The sequence below is a fragment of the Theobroma umbraticum genome, unplaced genomic scaffold (genome assembly GCF_002168275.2).
Source record: "Theobroma umbraticum cultivar Fairchild unplaced genomic scaffold, ASM216827v3 scaffold_30.0, whole genome shotgun sequence".
In the NCBI taxonomy this organism is placed as follows: Eukaryota; Viridiplantae; Streptophyta; class Magnoliopsida; order Malvales; family Malvaceae; genus Theobroma; species Theobroma umbraticum.
This window is the reverse complement of record NW_018397254.1, coordinates 13,064,517-13,083,404: the sequence shown is the minus strand read 5'-3', so window position 1 is coordinate 13,083,404 and position 18,888 is coordinate 13,064,517.

Genomic DNA, 18,888 nt, shown 5'->3' with positions numbered 1-18,888 from the left:
AAAATAGCTAGAAAGCCTTTCTAAGGTAAATGTGCTTAATGGATACAATAAATTTCAAGAAGCAATAAATGAGGATTGAAGAAATTTAGCTCTCAACTCGTTTACAATGAAGACTTGAATGTAAAGAGAGAAATTTATAATCTTCAAAATTTGGTGTTCCTTTCGAATTTGAATGTGTTTCTTAGAGTCTTTTCTATTCATAAATGTGGTAAAAAGCTTCAATTTACACCAAGGAACTCTATTGCAGCCGTTGGAAGACATTTAATGCAAAAACTAGTCATTAGGAGCTTTAAATGTGCACCTACCGTGTTCCAAGGATCTACGCATTTATTAGGGAGGTCGATCCCTTGCTGCACAATTCCTTTATTAAATGATAAAGGGATCAACCTTTTATAAGGGAAGGTTGATCCTTGCTGATCAGGATGGGATTGATAACATTCTGTCTTAAAAGGATCGACCTTTTAAAGTTGAAAGGTCGATCTTTTCCATGTAGCATGAACAAAAACCTTTCTATGTTGAAAGGATTGACCTTTTAAATGAGATAGGTCAATCCTCAAACTTACATGAGGGAATTTTTGCTTTTTGTCTTTTAGAGATAGACCTTTTAAACAAAGGGGTTGATCCTTTACTTCTAGTGATGGACATTTTGCTCATTATTTTTCAAGGATCGATCTTTTGGCTCTGAGAGGTCAATCCCTACAACTGAACTTTAAAAAATATAGTCTTTTTTAGCTTTTTTCATGCACAAATACTTGGACAAAATCTTTCAAAACTTTTAAGGGATATTTTTCACTAATTTTATTTCATTTCAAAACTTTTTAAAGAGATTTTGATCAGTTAATTTTGTAATTTCTAAGTAAGGATCACTTTTAAAGCTAACAGTCTTTATAGGAAATTCAAATCCCTTACTTGGGAAGTATCAATACTTTTCATGATGATAGCATTCTATCCAAAATGTATCGATACTTGCAACTCATCTTGGTTGTTTAAGAATTTTGTTAAAAATATATTGATACTTATAGGGAAAGTATCAATACTTGCTAACCAAAGATTTAGGGCTCAACTTGCTAACCAACTTATCATGACAATTGCTGATATTGTGGGTCAACTAGCACAGATGATAACACCTCTTTCCACAAGATGTAATGCTCCAAAGATAGTCTATCATTGAGCCAATGCATAAACATTAATACCGTACTTACTTTTTTTCATTCTTTCTAACTAAATTTCTACCTAGCATTCTCCAATTCATTACTACCATAATTCTAGTCAGCTTACTTGAATTTAAGGTAAGTGAAATAAACTCACCTTTAATCAGTCTATTTCTAACTCAATAGCTCCTAGAAAACCTTGATTGACTGAATTTATCTTGATTTTTGAATTGAATACTCACAAGAGCTTTAAATAAAATTCCACAAGCTTCCTAGCATTTATAAACATGCATTTGTAAATTTCAAGAGCACCAACTAAGCACTTAGCTCCTTTTCCATACCTCAAATAATAACCTCAAGTATCTTGCTCATTAAAACATCAAATCCTTACCTTAATGGCTAGCTTAAAACCATCAAAATCCCCAAAACCTTTAAATTTGAGAAAGGTGATCAGTGGTTGAAACATAACCAAAACAAGCATTACAATCGATTAAATTTAACCTTGAGCTACAAGGAAGCTCATTCTCACCTTGTTTATAGATTTCTAAGCTTCAAATCACCAATTTGGAAGCTCAAAATCCATGGGGAGCAACATGCATTCGACTAGAAGGGAGAAAATTTCAAAACTAGCTTCATGAAAATGAAATGGGTGGAATAACCAATGTTGCTAGGTTGAAAAACCAATGCTGCTTTAAAACCCATGGTTTTAACCCCTTGTTTTCCCCCTTTTCTTTGTTTTACTCAAGGATATATTAAGCTAATTGCTCCTTAGTCCCTATTTTGTTCTATATTAACAAAATTCACCCTCTACTTTATTTTTTTCAATTTAATCCCCTACATATTTATTTTTCTTTTCTATTTAATCCTGTAACTTTTCTTTCTTTTCAATTTAGTCCTTTCCTCAAAATTTTCTTTCTATACAATTAAGTCCTTGCAACTGAAAATCAATTCTTTCTCTACATGGTGTTAGTTCTTCTCAAGTAGAATGTTTCTGATATTTAATAATCAATTCTTTCTCTACAAGGTGTTAATTATTCTCACCTGAGAATCGACTTCTTCTCTTCAAAGAATCGATCCTTCTCAACATAGGATGTTTGCTTTTGCTTTTGGAAACTAAGAATCAACATCTGCTTTTCAAAGAATCAATTCTTCTCAAGGAAATTTCACATTTAACCCTTTTTTCCAATTTTTCTTCTATTCTTTCTCCTCTAAATCCCATTTTCCTACAAGATTTAGTCTTGAACATCACCATTATCACTTTTATTTCAATCTCATCAACCTATTTAAATCCAACATAGCATTCAGCGCTTTCAATATATCATACTAAGTTCATTTATTCATCATTTCCTCTACCATATGTGCTTATATGAATATCTCAACAAATCTATTCCAACATCGATGATACGATATGTACATCTATTTACTGAACTTACTAGGCAACTTAGTTTTCATGCTTAAGTTCTTTTACCTAGATCGATGCACTACAATTAAAGCCATGTTCTCTAAACCTATCAGGATTGATGATTCTAATTTAGCTGAAATATTAACTATTAGAGAAGCATTCATAATCTTTGCAGCATCAAACTAGAGTTAGAGTTTTAAACTACAAATTGAAAGTGATTCTATAAATGCGGTAATATGGACTAATAATCCAAATAATGCACCTTGAAGATTACACAAATGGATACTTCATTTGGAACGACTCAAAGCTCAAATACTGGAGCAAAATGTGTCACACATAATTTGAGAGGCAAATATGGATGTTGATCAACTTGCAAAAGCTGGTGTTGATAGAGAATGAGACCTATTGCAAACATTCAACCCAAGAAAGAAATTTCACATTCGACACTCCAAGTCAATAAAGAATTTAATTAAAGCATGAGACATTCCAAGTTAGATGTGATATTTGAAGAGTTTGAATACTCTTTTAGATGATTTTATTGAGAAGCCAATAGGGGTTTATATACAAGTTTCATTGTCAATACAAAAGGAAAAATAATCTATCCAATAAAGAGGAATTCCCTAGATCAAGCCTATAATTAAGGAAAATTACAATTAGAATCATCAAATCAATTAGAATAACCAAGCCAACCAAATCATATCAATTGAAATGGTAATCATGGAAAATTAGAATCAATAATTAAGATAGCCTTCATTACTCCCCCTCAAGTTAGAGCATGCAGATTTGCAATACCCAACTTGATTAATAAGTCATGGAGTCGATTTCGTCCAAGAGCCTTGGTGAAAATATCTGCCAATTGAAACTGTGATGAAATTGACCGTGGAACAAGAGTCTTAGACTGGATATGCTGCCTAATAAAATGACAATCTATCTCGATATGTTTAGTATGCTCATGAAAGACCGAATTTGCTGCAATATGGATTGTTGCCTGATTATCACAAAAAAATAGAACTGGTGTTAGATGTGAGACATATAGATCTGTCAATAGCCTGAGAAGCCACACAATCTCACTTGCAGTGGTAGCCTAGCCCTATACTCTGCTTCTGCAGAGAAACGAGAGACAACTGACTGTTTCTTGCACCGCCATGAGATAGGAGATGAACCAAGGAAGATGATGTGTCCAGTAGTTGACCTACGTGTTGTTGGGCAACCTGCCCAATCAACATCACAATAAGCTCGAAGGGTTAACTGACTATGAGTGGGGAGAAATAAACCTTGTCTTGGAGATCCTTTCAAGTATCTAAGAACACGCAAAGCTGCATCTAAATGAGGTTGACGCGAATAGTGCATAAACTGACTTAACATGTGAACAACAAAACTGATATCGGGTCGTGTAATTGTGAGATATAACAATCGACCAATCATCCTTCTATACTACCCTGGATTTGAACAAAGAAAGCCTGTATCAGGATCTAGCTTGATTTTTTGGTCCATGGGTGTTAATGCAAGTTTGCAACCAGTGAGTCCGCTATTTGTCAATATATCAAGCACATATTTGCGTTGGCTTAAGATAATACCAGACGGAGATCGTGCTACCTCAATTCTTAAAAAATATTTTAGCTTGCCCAAATCTTTTATACAAAACTCACGATCCAAGTGAGCTTTTAGTTGAGCAATCTTGAGCGAGTCAGTCCCTGTTACTATTACATCATCAACATAAATTAATATCGCAACAAATGATTCCTTGGCTGAATATGGAAACAAAGAATGATCTGCATGAGATTGGACAAAATCAGTGGCTAGTAAGGAATTAGTGAATTTTAGCTACCAATTTCGTGATGCTTGTCAAAGCCCATAGAGTGATTTCTTGAGATGACAAACTCGCTGCTCCCCTGATTTGGCAAAGCCTTGAGGTATTTTCATATAGACCTCTTCCTCGAGATCACCATGTAAGAAGGCATTGTTAACATTTAATTGGTGCAACTCCCATTTACGTACCGTAGCGACTGCCAAAAGAAAATGTACCGTGACCAATTTTGCAACTGGAGCAAAGGTTTCGTGAAAATCCACCCCTTCAATCTGAGTATATCCCTTAGCAACTAGCTGTGCTTTATAACGTTCTAATGTTCTATCTAGATTGTATTTGATTTTGTACACCCATTTGGAATCAATGCCTCGCTTCCCTGGAGGCAGAGATGTCAAGGTCTAAGTTTTGTTTGCTTATAATGCTATTATCTCCTTAGCCATAGCATCACGCTAGTGTTGCGATTTAACTGCCTGAGAAAATGACTTTAGCTCATCGGTAGTAGATATGGCCACTAGAAATACATTGTGAGCGCTAGAAAATTTGAAATAAGAAATATTATGAGATAAAGGATATACCATCGAGTTAGCCTAGGAGGTGAAGAGTGTGTCGCAGGAGCAAGTGAGGGGATAATGTATAATCATAACTAGAAAGTTTGTTTGAAACTTGTCGTTATCGTTTGGTAGAAACAATATTGTTCTGTTCATCATGTGTTAAAGGGACATTAACTTCTTGAATATCTATCCTTAGTTCAACCATAGGAGAATCAGGTGCATTAAGGATTTAGTTGACCTTATCTTCTTTATGGCTCAAAATGGGACTCCAAACTGGGATTGACGGCTTGTGTCTCAGAGATGAATCATGTGAAGTCTTTGTCCTCAAGCTTGGGCTATTAACTTTGCCACCGGTGTTTCTATATCATCATGTTGGGCTAACCTAGCTTGTTGTGGATCGACTGGTGAACTTTCAATCTGCTTTTGCTGTGTCATAATTTCTAGATTTGAGTGTCTTGGTGGTTCATCAAATGAACTAAGCGAAGTGATCTGAGATGTCTGTTCAGCAATCAAATTATTTACCTTTTCATCGGTCTTGTAAAAAGGAAATATTTCTTCCCAAACTTGCACATTTCGTGAAATATAAATCTTTTTGCTTTCAAGATCATATATGGGATACCCTTTCTATCCTGAAGGATAACCAAAAGAGATGCCTGGTTTACTACAAGAGGCAAATTTATCACGTGGTTTAGTATTGACATGCCCGAACAGAGACACCCAAAGGATCTAAGATGATCATAAGTCGGAGGCTTACCAAGCAGTTTCTCATACGGAGTCTTGTTCTCTATGATTGAAAGTGGCATGCGATTGATCAGATATGCTGCAGTAAGCACGCATTCTCCCCAAAAAGTGATGAAAAGATTAGCTTGAAATCGAAGTGCACGAGCCACTTCCAAAAGATGGCGATGTTTGCTTTCCACCACACCATTTTGTTGATGTGTGTTTGTGCAACTGGTTTGTCTTTCCATACCATTTTCAAAGTAATGGTCAACTAAATCATCATGCTTAAATTCCATCCCATTGTCTGTTTGTAGCATCTTTACTTATGTATTGAACTGTGTCTTGACCTACTGAAAAAAAAAAAGTAAGAGATTTCTAGTTTCTGATTTATATTTCATGAGAAAACCCTATGTTGCCCTGCTGTAGTCATCAACAATAGTAAGAAAATAGTGTGATCCTGAAAAAGATGCGGTGTGATAAGGACCCTAAATGTCACAGTGAATTAAATCAAAATTATGCTGATTTTTATTCTTATGATTCGAAAAAGGTAATCTGGTTTGTCTTGCCCTACAACATGCATCACAAAGAAAATTGTCATTTTTAATGCAATTAATAGATAAATTCGAAACCATTGAAAAACAATCCAAAGGAATGTGCCCTAATCGATGATGCCATAGAATCACAGTATCTTTGCCAATATCCTTACTTTTGACCAAAAATGCCTTGCCCGCCCTCACTGGCTCCAAATGATACAATCCATTCCGTACTCTACCCACTCCAATCAGCTTCCTCGAGTGTAAGTCCTGTATTACACAAAATTCATATCCAAAAATGAGAAGGTAGTTTAAGTCACGAGTTATTTTGCTCATAGATAATAAATTAAAACAAAATTCGAGTACACCCAAAACCCGTTCCAAAGTTAAGTTATGCCTAAGATTCACTTGACCCAAAGCATGAATTGGCATAGTGTCACCATTCAGAATTTGAACAGGTGAAATATCAGGATTTTCAACCATGTCAAATAAATTGTTGATTTGATGGGCAATATGATCTGCGGCCCCAATATCAATTACCCACGAATTATCTTTCTTACCAAAAAAGTTCACATTGGAGGCCATGTTGACTACTGGCCCATTGCTATTGTCCGATTGTCAGTCCAAAAGATTTATCAGTTACTGAATATGAGCTTGTGTTAGGCCAGGAACAAGTGAAGAACACTCTTGAGGTGTGCCTGTCTCTGTCTCAACCAAGAAAACACAAGCTTTCGTGCCAGTCAACGTTGTCGAAGTTCTTGGGCCCCTACCACTACGTACACGTGCTTGGTCTCCTCCAGCTTTCAATTTTCTTTGCCAATCTATTGGGTAACCAACAATCTCATAACACTCCTGAAGCGTGCCTGTTTCTGTCTCAGTCAGGAAATCATGAGCTTTCGTGCCAGTCAACGTTGCTAAAGTTCTTGGCCCTCTACCATTGCGTACACGTGTTTGGTCTCCTCCAGCATTCAATTTTCTTTTCCAATCTGTTGGGTAACCAACAATCTCATAACAATTATCACGGGTGTGGCTGATCTTGTCACAGTGCAAGCAACGAGGACGGGAACCTTCACCACTACGTCGATCTCGATGTTCATTACGTCGATCAACTGATTGATCCTCAACCTTCAGCCCGGTGCCACGTCTTGCACTACCAGTGGCTTGATTTCTCACCATTAGGGCTATTCCTTTGACACCATGGCTCATGATGCAGCCACTGCTAACTGTTTTTCTTCTTATGCTGCGATTGCATAGACTCATCCAATGGTGGGCAAGGGTTCCATGCTAAGAACTTATGACCTAGCGGTTCTGTAATTATCATCCAACCCTATTAAGAAGTCGAATACTTTTTCTTCCTCGCGCATCTCTTGCATCTGCCTTGTTACACCACAAGTACACTTTCCAGAAGAACAAATAAGTAAAGGTCGAAAGGTTTGAACTTCATTCCATAGTGCTTTCAATTTTCCATAGTAGGGAGAAATTGGAACTTTCTCTTGCTGTAAGAGTGCAATGGCTCGCTTGAGTTCATAAACTTTAGGAGCAATGCATTGTGTGAAATGTTCTTTAAGGTTTGCCCATAACTCACTTGCATTCTCTGAATGTACTTCTCCACCCTGTAATTCTTTGCAAAGAGCATTGATTAACCAGGATAATACTATTGCATCATACTGTACCTAATCTTGAAACTCTGGTGAATTGAATTTCAGTTTTGAAATCGTTCCATCCACGAATCTTGCTTTGTTTTTGGTTGGAGGGCGTTGAGAAAATTACGCCTCCAAGTGAAATAGTTGTCTCTTGTTTCACTTAAAAGATGGGTGACAAATATTAGCCCAAGATGATCAAAGGAATGTAGATAATAAGGTGATTTGGTATCGACCAAAGTGTTATTCGACATACTCACACCTATGGTAGGTACCAAGCTCACTTTTGCCTTGTCTACTCCTCCTTCACCCTTATCAGCCAAAAAAAAAATTAGCTTAGGTTGTTTGCAACTCGCTCTGATACGATGAAGAATTTGAATACTCTTTTAGATTATTTTATTGAGAAGCCACTAGGGGTTTATATACGAGTTTCATTGTCAATACAAAAGAAAAAATAATCTATGCAATAAAGAGGAATTCCCTAGATCAAGCCTATAATTAAGGAAAATTACAATTAGAATCATTAAATCAATTAGAATAACTAAGTCAACAAAATCATATCAATTGAAATGGTAATCGTGGTAAATTAGAATCAATAATTAAGATAGCCTTCATTAATATTTCACATTAAGAAGTTGCAGTGGGCTGTGGCTAAGTTTGTTTTTAACCAAAATCATTCAGACATACTGTAGCAACGGACCAAAAGGATTCCACATTCGATTTGGATAGCCCTCATGGCGATTATAGTGATTGTCTTAATGTTGTCGTGGCCAGTTTTTAGGAGCTAGATATCCTTAAATCTAGCATACTCTGAATATAATGGTGTCTTCTATGTTCTTTTTTCTTTATTCCCTTATGTACTCAACAAGCTTTTAAGCTTCTTGCTTTTGCCCATAATAAAAGCATATATTTCAAAAAAGAAATAACTAAATTTAATAGTAAAATGCATATGTAAAATCATTAAGGCTTTAATATAATAAATTAAATACATTAATTACTTAATTAAATAATTTAATTTATAAAACCAAAAATTAATCTCATTTAATTATGTAATTAACAAATTATTTTAAACTAATTTAAGTAATCAATTATTAATTAATTTATAAAAATGCAATTATTAGTTAATTAATTAATTGAATAATTATCTTTAAAGTAATTAAATTAACTAATTGATTAATTAATTTATTTAGTTAACCATTTAACAAATTAATTAACGAATACAAATCAACATATGCAATTCTTCATTTCATTAGTTAATTAACTCAGTATTTTAAATTAATTTAGTTATAAAATTAAGTAATTATTTTAATTTATTGATTAATTAACTCATTTAATTGTAAAAATATATATCATTCAATTAATTAATTACCTAGCACAAAGAAATTAATTTGTGGCCTACCGATCGCCGTTTCCTGGAAAGTCCAAGAAATTAATGGACTTAGTTTTGGGCTCTTTCCTCAGTCATAGCTCGAAATCACAATTTACAAAAATTATGAAATAGTTAAACTATTTCTGAAATAATTAATTTAGAAGGATATGTCTAAGGTTCGTTTGTTAACCAGAAAATAATTTATTAGGAAAAATTTTTTTCATGTAAAATATTTTACAAGGAATGATTAACTGTCGAAAATATTTTCTATTGTTTGAATCATCTATAAAATCTATTTTCCACCATCATTAGTGGAGATAGTTGAGTGTTAAAATGATAAATAAGAGTTAATTACGAATATTGGTCCCATTTAGTTTTCAATAATTTGCTATCAAAATTAAAAATAAAAATAGATAAAATAAATAACAATATTTTTTAAAGTATTTAACCACATATCTATAAAGAAAGTAAATTCTAATTTTCAAAAAAAAAATTCATTTCATCATTTTTTACCATAACACTATAAAAAATTCAATATTTATTGATTGTATAAAACATCCAAAACTTATATTTATAAATGTGTATTCATCAAATGACGATTATTGAAATAGTTTTTATTATAATTATTAATAAAATTTATTCAATTTAAAAATAAAAATTTTAATTGCATTGAATGATTTCATTAAAAACTATTTTTTAATTATAATAGTATTGAATAATTTAAATATTAATATTTTTTTGTTAAATATTAAATATTTTAATTTTTTAAATATTTTAAATTAAATATTAATTTTCATCAATCTTATACTGCTAAGTTTAGTATAATAGTGTTTTTGTTATTTTTTGAAAAATGTCTTATGCCTCTCAAGAGTATAAGACAATTTACGTGATTAATGGATATTTTTCCTGATGACCTATAAAATATTTTACATTTAAAATAAAATTTTCATCTTGAAATAAGTATAAGTTTTGAAAACATTTTTCTAAAAATATTTAATATTGAAACAAACAGACCCTAAATTTTTTTCATTGTTTACAGGTTCAAAAAATTTAGGTTTGCATTATTCTTTTAAGTAAAACTATTTACTTTCAAATTGAAGAAAATGATTTATGATTTTGTTGAACTAGCATAAAGACTTCGTTACCAGTGGCAACGGATGAACATGATGATTTGGGATCATTACCGATATATATATATATATATATATAGTTGTTTGATTTGTTAAGCCCTTGAGCAATACGATGATGGAAAAAGATGAAAGAATGAAAGAGAAAAATAGTGACAATAGCAGTAGTAAATACTTAAACATTTAATTCATTAGTTGGTGTATGACTCTCTTATATAAAAAATAGGATTCAAATCTCCCTTTCTCAATTATAAAAAAAAATAGTAATAACAGATACTATAATTCATAAAATTTGTGAGTTTTCAAAAGTCAGTAAAAAAAGTAGGTAAAGTGAATAGCAAAATGAGGCTTGCCTATTGTCGCCTTTTCTATGCCTACTTAATTCAAGATGACAAACCCTATTGAACGTATCAAAGAAAAGAAATAGGAAGAGGATACCAAAAAACTGCTTTTTCAATCCCTTTTTTGTATTTTTTATTGCTAAAAGCCGAAAAGCTCATCTGTTACTTCCCTCTATTGTATTTACAATTCCCCCTTGTTTTCTAACTGAATTGAGTGGGAAAAAAATGATTGATTGTCATAGAAAAAGAGCTGACAACAGTTTATGAAATGTTGATTATTCTATTTGGAAAGTTGATTAACATGGCTCAAAACATGACCAAAACAGTTATAAATTTTTGTAGCCCTCTTTAGCAGAAAATGAAATCTTTGGTAGACAGCATATTCTTTAGTCCCAATTCAGTCTTTAAACACAACAGTGAAATTCCTATTTGTAATAACTATTTTCTATTTTCTTTGTTGAGTCATATGCATTTCCCCATTTTCTTTTACCCTAGCTGTCACAACCTGCATTTAGAAATTCCTAACTTTTTTTTTTTGAAATTCATAAGAATAAAATTTTTTGTTATAAGAAAAATATCCAAGAGAAAAAAATTTCTGCAAGAAACCTTAGCAATGAAAGAAAAAAACAACAAAAGAAAAATAAACATTCACTTCACCTAAACAAAAATGGGAGAGGAATTGTGGCGAGGGTGAGAAACGGCTATAATGGCAAAGGATTTGACGACCGGGGCAGATGGTGCAAGTGAAGTGTGGTACAGCTTAGAGTGATATTTTAAGGATTTAAAGGAAATGGGAAAGAAGTCATAAATTGTATTTATCTTAAAAGAGTAGCGACCAAATTTTCTAACGGATTATTTTGTTGAAGATTTTGTTGAAATTTTCAATTATGGACAAAATAAATCATCAGTAATTTTTTACATTATATGTAATATTTTAACCTTAACAAAGATTTTGACTAATTTTTTGACCATTTCTCTTCTATCGTTATATTAATCAGAAATTCAATTGAATTTTGTTAAAAAGGGTAACCATGGCAATTTGTTGATGGTCAATCAAAAATTCGCTGAAAATTTTCGATAGATTTAAATTTACTGAACAAACCTATATTTTAATAGTGAAATTTGAATAATGAATAAATTATTTTTTAAAGTCTAAAAATGTTTCAAATACATTAAGAATATTAGTTACAGGACAAAAAGCTTCTATATATGTCAAAGAAGAATCAAAGAGAAAGAAAAGAGCAAGAACAAAATATCCACAAATTAGGGGTAGTGGAACATCCACAAAGAACTTCACCGATGAGAGAAAACCGCAGACAAGGGAGAGCCATCAGGCGAGGTCGAAAATAGGATCATAGTGGCAAGCGTTAGCTCGAGAGCTTACACACAGTCTCTATAGATAATTTAAGCAAAAGTGTGGAACCTGTAAATTTTGTCACTTGGGCAATTAACTTAGTCAGCTTAAAAAATACCTTTGTTGGCTTAAAACCTCAATTTCATCCCTGAAAACTCATAAATAAAAGTCATGATGGTTGTGGGAGAGATTTAGAATGAGATTAGGTGGAAACAATTTGTACAAATTCAAATCTTTGAAGTCGATCTTAATGCACGGAAGATCGAATCTATGAAGTAAAGTTTAGGGGTAAATAATAACACTGCACCAAGATTGAGTACAAAACATTTATAGTAGATTTTAGGGCAAGAAATGAGATTTGGGGTAAACAATATGATCCAGGATAAAGTACCAAGCTCCCATAGTCAATCCTGAGGTGCCAAATCAGCAAAAATCAAAATTCAAAGCCCCAAAATCAAAAAATCCTTCATTTTCTCCTAGTTATGCATTCTCTCTCTAAAAGTTATAACTTTTCTAGGTTTTCAAGATTTAGCTAGATCTTTCCATTAAAAGCTCACCAAGGAGGAAAAATAGGTAAAATAAGTTCTCTATTTATTGCATCTGAAGTTTGTATGAAAGTTTAGTGGAAAATAATTGGAAATAAGTAAAGATTAAATAGGGTTAGAAATGGGTATTCAAAGTATTTCAAAATTTTTGGGGTTTTTTAGGATATTGATGGTTAAATATCATTTTGTTGGGACTTTGAGAGTATTTATATTTGAATATCATTTCTAGGTGATATTGGGATAATTTGAGTTGTTAGAAAAGCCAAGCTTTCAACAAAAGGAACCAAGAGGAAAAAAAGGCACGCTTCAAAAGATAGGTAGATATGGCATTTTAAATTATTTTAATATATAAGCACACCTATTCTATAACCTCGTATTAAAACATATTTTGATGGAGTTTTGCGATGTGAATAATGGTTTCAAGATAGTTTAATTAAATCTAGATATACTACGTAAACATGATACTATGTATATAGTTTTGTGCATGGGAACAACCCTTTCAAAATGTTTAATGCCTCAACAAAAATTATGTTTGTTTGTGACTAGTTGAATGATTGCAAATTTAGAAATTGAAAATGATTTGATTTATTCTTTACTTCATAATTTATTTTGTTGATGATAGAGAATATACCTTACTTGGAAATAAACTTTATACACTTGACTTCATTTTGTTGAACCTTTTGTTCTTGGATGGTGATCGGTTCATCCCTTCATGTGGGATTTAGTATTTGGATATTTGGAAACATAGTACAAAAAATATTTTAATGGAGCCTATTTGAGTTATTAACCTGTAGCTAGTGACAACAGACACTAGCCATTGTGCACAATGCTTAGCTTTGATTGGATAGTTGACAAAGTCTTACCCTTTTGATTTGGTTTCGTTAGTAGTTAATACGATCCTACCACTTTCAATATATGATAGATGACTATCATGTATCTGACCCCTTTGGTGCTACAACACACTTTGATTTGGTTGTTCATGCTACTTAGTGCTCCATGATTTATTTGAAATGATATTTGACTCTATGAAATTGGAACTTGATATTTGTCTTCAACTTTGGATATGGTATTGATATTGCTTCGACTTTGGCACTTAAGTTTCATATTTGTATGAAGTTGACATTTGGACTCGATCTTCATCTCAACCTTGATTAGACTTGACATATGAAAATTACTGTGAATTATGTTATTTTTGATAATCCTTAGTTTTCTTCAAAGGTTTTTTTAGGGTAATCGTACTATTTCACTTTCTTTGAAACCAAACCTTGTTTTCCCTAACATCTTTTACAAAACCACTATGGAACGGTTGGCTAAAATTCAATATGGATAGAGTGATGAAAGGGAACTTAAGCTCCACAACCATTAAAAGAGTCCTAATGGACGAGGAGGATGGGTGTGTTAAAATTTCATTCTCAAAGCAAGTAAAGGTTGCTGAGATCAACACGATTGAGTGATTAGCAATTAAAGAAGCTTTTAAATTGTTTGGAGCTTCTAAATGAGCGGCAAGTCACTCTTTGCTTATGAAAAGTGACTCAATCAACACTATAAATTAGATCATTAACCTGAGCAAAGCCCCTAGAAGGTAAAGAGGGAGATCCTAGGCTTAAAAGGAATTAAAAGGAGAATCAGAGGATAGGAGATTAGGAAAATTCCTAGGGAAGCGAATTGTGTGGCTAATGTTCTTGCCAAGTCAAGAGTACTGAAAAATGACGAGTTTGTAACTATCAGTGAGCAATTATCATTTTTATTTATTAGAGAAGCCTTGAGGTTAATGGAGTTGTCAGAATGGTGTGTCCTCTTGGTCACTATGGCATTGTCAATGACATTTGTTGTTTTGTTGGACTTTTAGTGGCACTAATGATTTACTTCCTAATGTTTGCAAGTCCACGAGGTGGGGGGATTTTTTTGCTACTAACGATTCTTTTAGTGTAGTGAGGTAGGTGGCAAGGCATGTGAAGATGGAAAGCAAAGACAAGTTAGGGAAAAACAAGGAAAAAATGAGAAAAAGTAAAAAAAAGGTTAAATGAGGAAAAAAATAATAAAAATAAAAAATAAAACAAAAAAATTGAACCAAATAAATAAAATATACACTTACTAGCTTGGGGGCTTGGTTCAACTATTAGATTCAAGAAGGAGCAAGTCTATTAGTTTTTTGGGGTTGACAGTTTCTTAATCTACTAAGGAGGAGCTGCTGATTGTTTCTTTTGGTTTGCTCATTTTTTGTTTTGCTTTTTAGGTTTTGTTAGAATTTTTTGTAAGGACTGGTTTTGCTAGTGGTGCTACCATTCTATTCAACAGAAGCTTGGATTTTCTGATTTTTCTTTTGGTTTCTTGGTTCTTTTTAAAGGTAATTCTTGAATATCTATTGGTGTCTTTATAGGTGTTCTTTATCTTTATCTTCGTTCTTTGGGTAAGGGAGTTAGGGAAGGGCAGTGTGTGTTCTTGTGCTAGTTTCTACTTCCTTGGAAGGTATAAGATTGGCATGGTGCTTGGTGTTTCTCTTGGTTTTTTCTTCTCAAGCCATCTTTCGTTTTGTGAAATTTGATGGATTATTTATTCTTTAGGGAGGAGAGTGTCTTGGTGAGAGCTGCTAAGGGTGGAGTCTTTAGTTTCAACTATATAATTGTCTAGCCTCCAAAGAGAAAACAAAAGGAAAAGAAAAAGAGAAAAAAGGGAAATGAGGAAAAATTAGAAAAATGAAAAAAGAAAAAAGGAAAATAAATCATCCATTAGTCATTGTTCAAAGCTTTTAGTCTCTTGTGGGTTTTCTCTTCATGTAGGGTCATGCTGACTTCCTTTCATCCAATGTAACTTAGAGGTTTTTCTTATGGTGTGGCTGAGTGTTATCATGAGTTATAAGAAATGTCGCCTCTCTCTGCTTTGATGACTTTCGATGAGAGGGTTCGCTTGGGTTATGGGAAGATGGGATGAGTGTATAGGAAGGTAGGGGGACTTGTGAGCGGTGGAATGTGGACGTGGGGCTTTTTCTTGGTTGTAAAAGTTGGTAAAAGGGCTGACGAGAAAAGAGACTGGCTTCTTTAAGGCAAAAAAGAAGTGGTCATATGTTCTTAGGATTATGAGCAGTGTGCTGATGGAACAAAGAAGGTTCATGAAGCTTGAGGTCCTCTTCCCTTGGAGAAAGGTTGCTTTGTTCCATGTTGTTGAGTTTCTTTGGAGATTATCTTTTTTGTGACACAACAACTTCTTTGCCTCACTTTTCTTAGTGTTATGTTTTTTGTGCCACGACTTAGGTCACCAATGCTTGTTTAAGGAGGGTTCTTCTCCAAAGGATTCTTTGAGGGAAAAAAGAGTTAAGGAGGCTTTGTCGGTATAAGGGTTGAAGGGAAAAGGTGTTGCTTCTTTAAGGCAAGAGGGTGGTGGTCATATGTTCATAGGATTGTGAGTGGTGTGCTGATGGAACAAGGAGGGCTCATGGAGCTTGAGGTCCGCTTTCCTTGGAGAAAGGTTGCTTTGTTCCATGTTGTTTTCTCTAGAGATTGTCTTTTTGGTGACACAGTAACTTTTTTGCCTCTCTTTTCTTAATGTTATGTTTTTTGTGCCACGACTTGGGTCACCAATGCTTGTTTAAGGAGGGGTTTTTCTCCAAAAGGATTCTTTGAGGAAAAAAAGAGTTAAGGAGGCTTTATTGCTCCTAGTTTCTGTTCTTGCACTCCAAAGACACTTCTTGATTTTTTTAGCATCTAGATTTTTTTCTTGGTGCCTAGTTTTGGAAGGGTTCACTCTGTTTTGGCTTTAGGTCTACTAAGGAGCAGCAACCTTGGTTTTTTGTGGCTTGCTTTTGTTTAGCTTTTGTGTTGATGGTTTCAGCCTAATTTTTCTATTTGTCTAAGGGTTATTTTTGTGAGTAGGTGCTGCAAAATCTTTTTGAGCAGCTACGATGTATTCTGTAATGTATAATTCATACTCTTTTAAGATGTGCCTACGTGGAAACGAGTTTTTTACCACTGAAGTTTAAGAGTCTTTATGGCATTCCAAGCTTTCTCTAAATAAAATACCAATTTAAAAAAAAATATATAAAGTATCCACAAAAGACAATCTCAATTTTTTGTGAAGAACTTTATTGTTTATATATCTATATTAGATTTTTAAATAAACTCAACATTAAAGGCATTATTCATCTGTTTTTATGTTTTACTATAATTTGAAGTCCAACATAAACATAGGTTTGCTTGTTTATTGAAAAGCAGTTGCTATATTTTTACCTTGAAATTTTTTTATATATCACCGCAATCTGTAAAACTTATCAAGATTTATAATATTAAATTGATTACATATATTCTCAAATTGTTGATAAAGTTTGAAAAAAATCTGAATACATGTGTATTTTGAGATTACATTCATTTAAAGTCTTGGGCTTTTCTTTTTTGCATTCAAATCACCATGTGATATGTAGATACATACAGTAGTAATTATCAAAACACTTGACACTTTATATAATTTTTAATATATTAAAATCTACAGAAAGCCCAATCTTGTTTCTAACATTTTCATTTAAAAAGAGAAGATAAAAAGGAAAATAGAGATAGGATATAGAGTTTTTCCATTTTGGGATTAGTAAAAATATTAACGTGTCACTTGATCATTTAGTTTATTGATTAGTGTATGATTTTTTTATTTAAAAAGTAAGATTCGAATCCTTTGCTTTTAAGTCTAAAAAAAATATTAACATGAGTTATTATAAGATCCTATTGTGTGTGATTTTGTCATTATAAAAATTTGCTATACTTGATTAAGAATGAGGAGGATTGGACCAAAGAATCTCGTAGCCCGACATTGTTAAACGGCCCAACGCTCTTGGCAAGACTGTTTATCTGTTGGTTAAGGCCAGGAGGAAAGACTGGAATTTGGGACCTTCAATCCCTCGGGCTCCACCTTCCATTCAAAAAGTTAGTTCTTGGTGTATTCTTCACCAGAGGTTTGCATGCAAGTGAAGTTATTTGATTTTAATTTTCCACTACATTTGAGAGCTTAATGCTTTCGAAGCTCCAGGCTCACCTCCCCCTAACCTTAAACTTTTGTAAAGTTAATTTTCAGTCAAATACTGAGGCAGCTGATTCTAGTTTAGCTCACACTTGTTGCACTTGGTGCTCCCCACATGACTCACGTTAATTCTTAATGAATAAGCTGAAGACATTCTTGATGCTAGAGCTTGCACGCTAAGGGAAATGAGCAAAACAAAGCTTATAAGTTAATAAATACGAAAATGTTTTTTGGGATGGAAATAGTTGAAAAATAAATTTAAATAATCCCCATTTGTGCATATTTCCATTTTTTTTTTTTAGAAACAGTCAATTAAGTGATAATGAAATATATCTATATCCTAGAGAAAGGATCGAAATTGCCGTGCAGCGTTGCAGGGAAGCTTTACATGACATTCCTTCCAAATAATAAACAATGAGTTAATAGAATATTAAAAGAAAATGCGTAGCCAGAGGCATTGGCAAGGAGCACGCCGAGAGCGCTAAGGGATGTTTCCTTCACGCTCTGGAAAAAGATTAAATTAGACCCAGCATCATCACTTTAGCGTGCAGGGGAATGAATTGGGAAACTCGTAATCAGGCAGAGACATTAGCTCATTCTTCTAATTTTTCAAATATAATAGTAAGTAAAACAAGAAGAACCCTTTGTTTTTCTCCTCTAAAAATACCAAGGAAATCAAAGTACGAGTGTACAACTGCCTTGAAAAATTAAAATTTTGTTGGATAATTGTCTTGAAAATTTGAAGTTTGATTCTACAGTAATATGTGTAGAAATACAAAAGAGTGATAAATCCCAAGAACCACAGCTGGGTTTGCCAGACAAGAAGGGAATATTTGTGCAGTGCAGGGCTGCAGAGAGAGAAAAGGGGTGGCTAAGGCTAATGGCAAATGGTGTCAGGGACTGAGGCGAGTTCAGAAGAGATTCCACATCAGGAAAAATCCTATCGATAATGGGCCTCTACTAGTGGTATTCAAACACAGCACCGGCCAGCCAGCGCACGGCCCCATCCAAATTCCATCATCCCATCTCGTGAAGTTATTCTATATCAGTACTAGTACAGTCTACAATTTGCAAATGTAAAAACTACTAATGCTAGACGTTTAGTAATTAAATCAGTCGCCTGCCCGTCTGTCTCTCTCTCTCTCCCAACCGGCAGGGGCGGCTACCCCAATACATTCGCCCTGTCGACTCTTACTTACATGCTCGTCCGTTTCTCCTTGTCCATTTATGTAACTCTTGCCCTTTCGAAACATTCCTTCACTTGTGCGTCTTGCCTTGCATTTTTGTACATTTTACTTGTGTCTATGATTGAGATGATAGTTAAACTTTCACTTCTCCCCTCTCGAT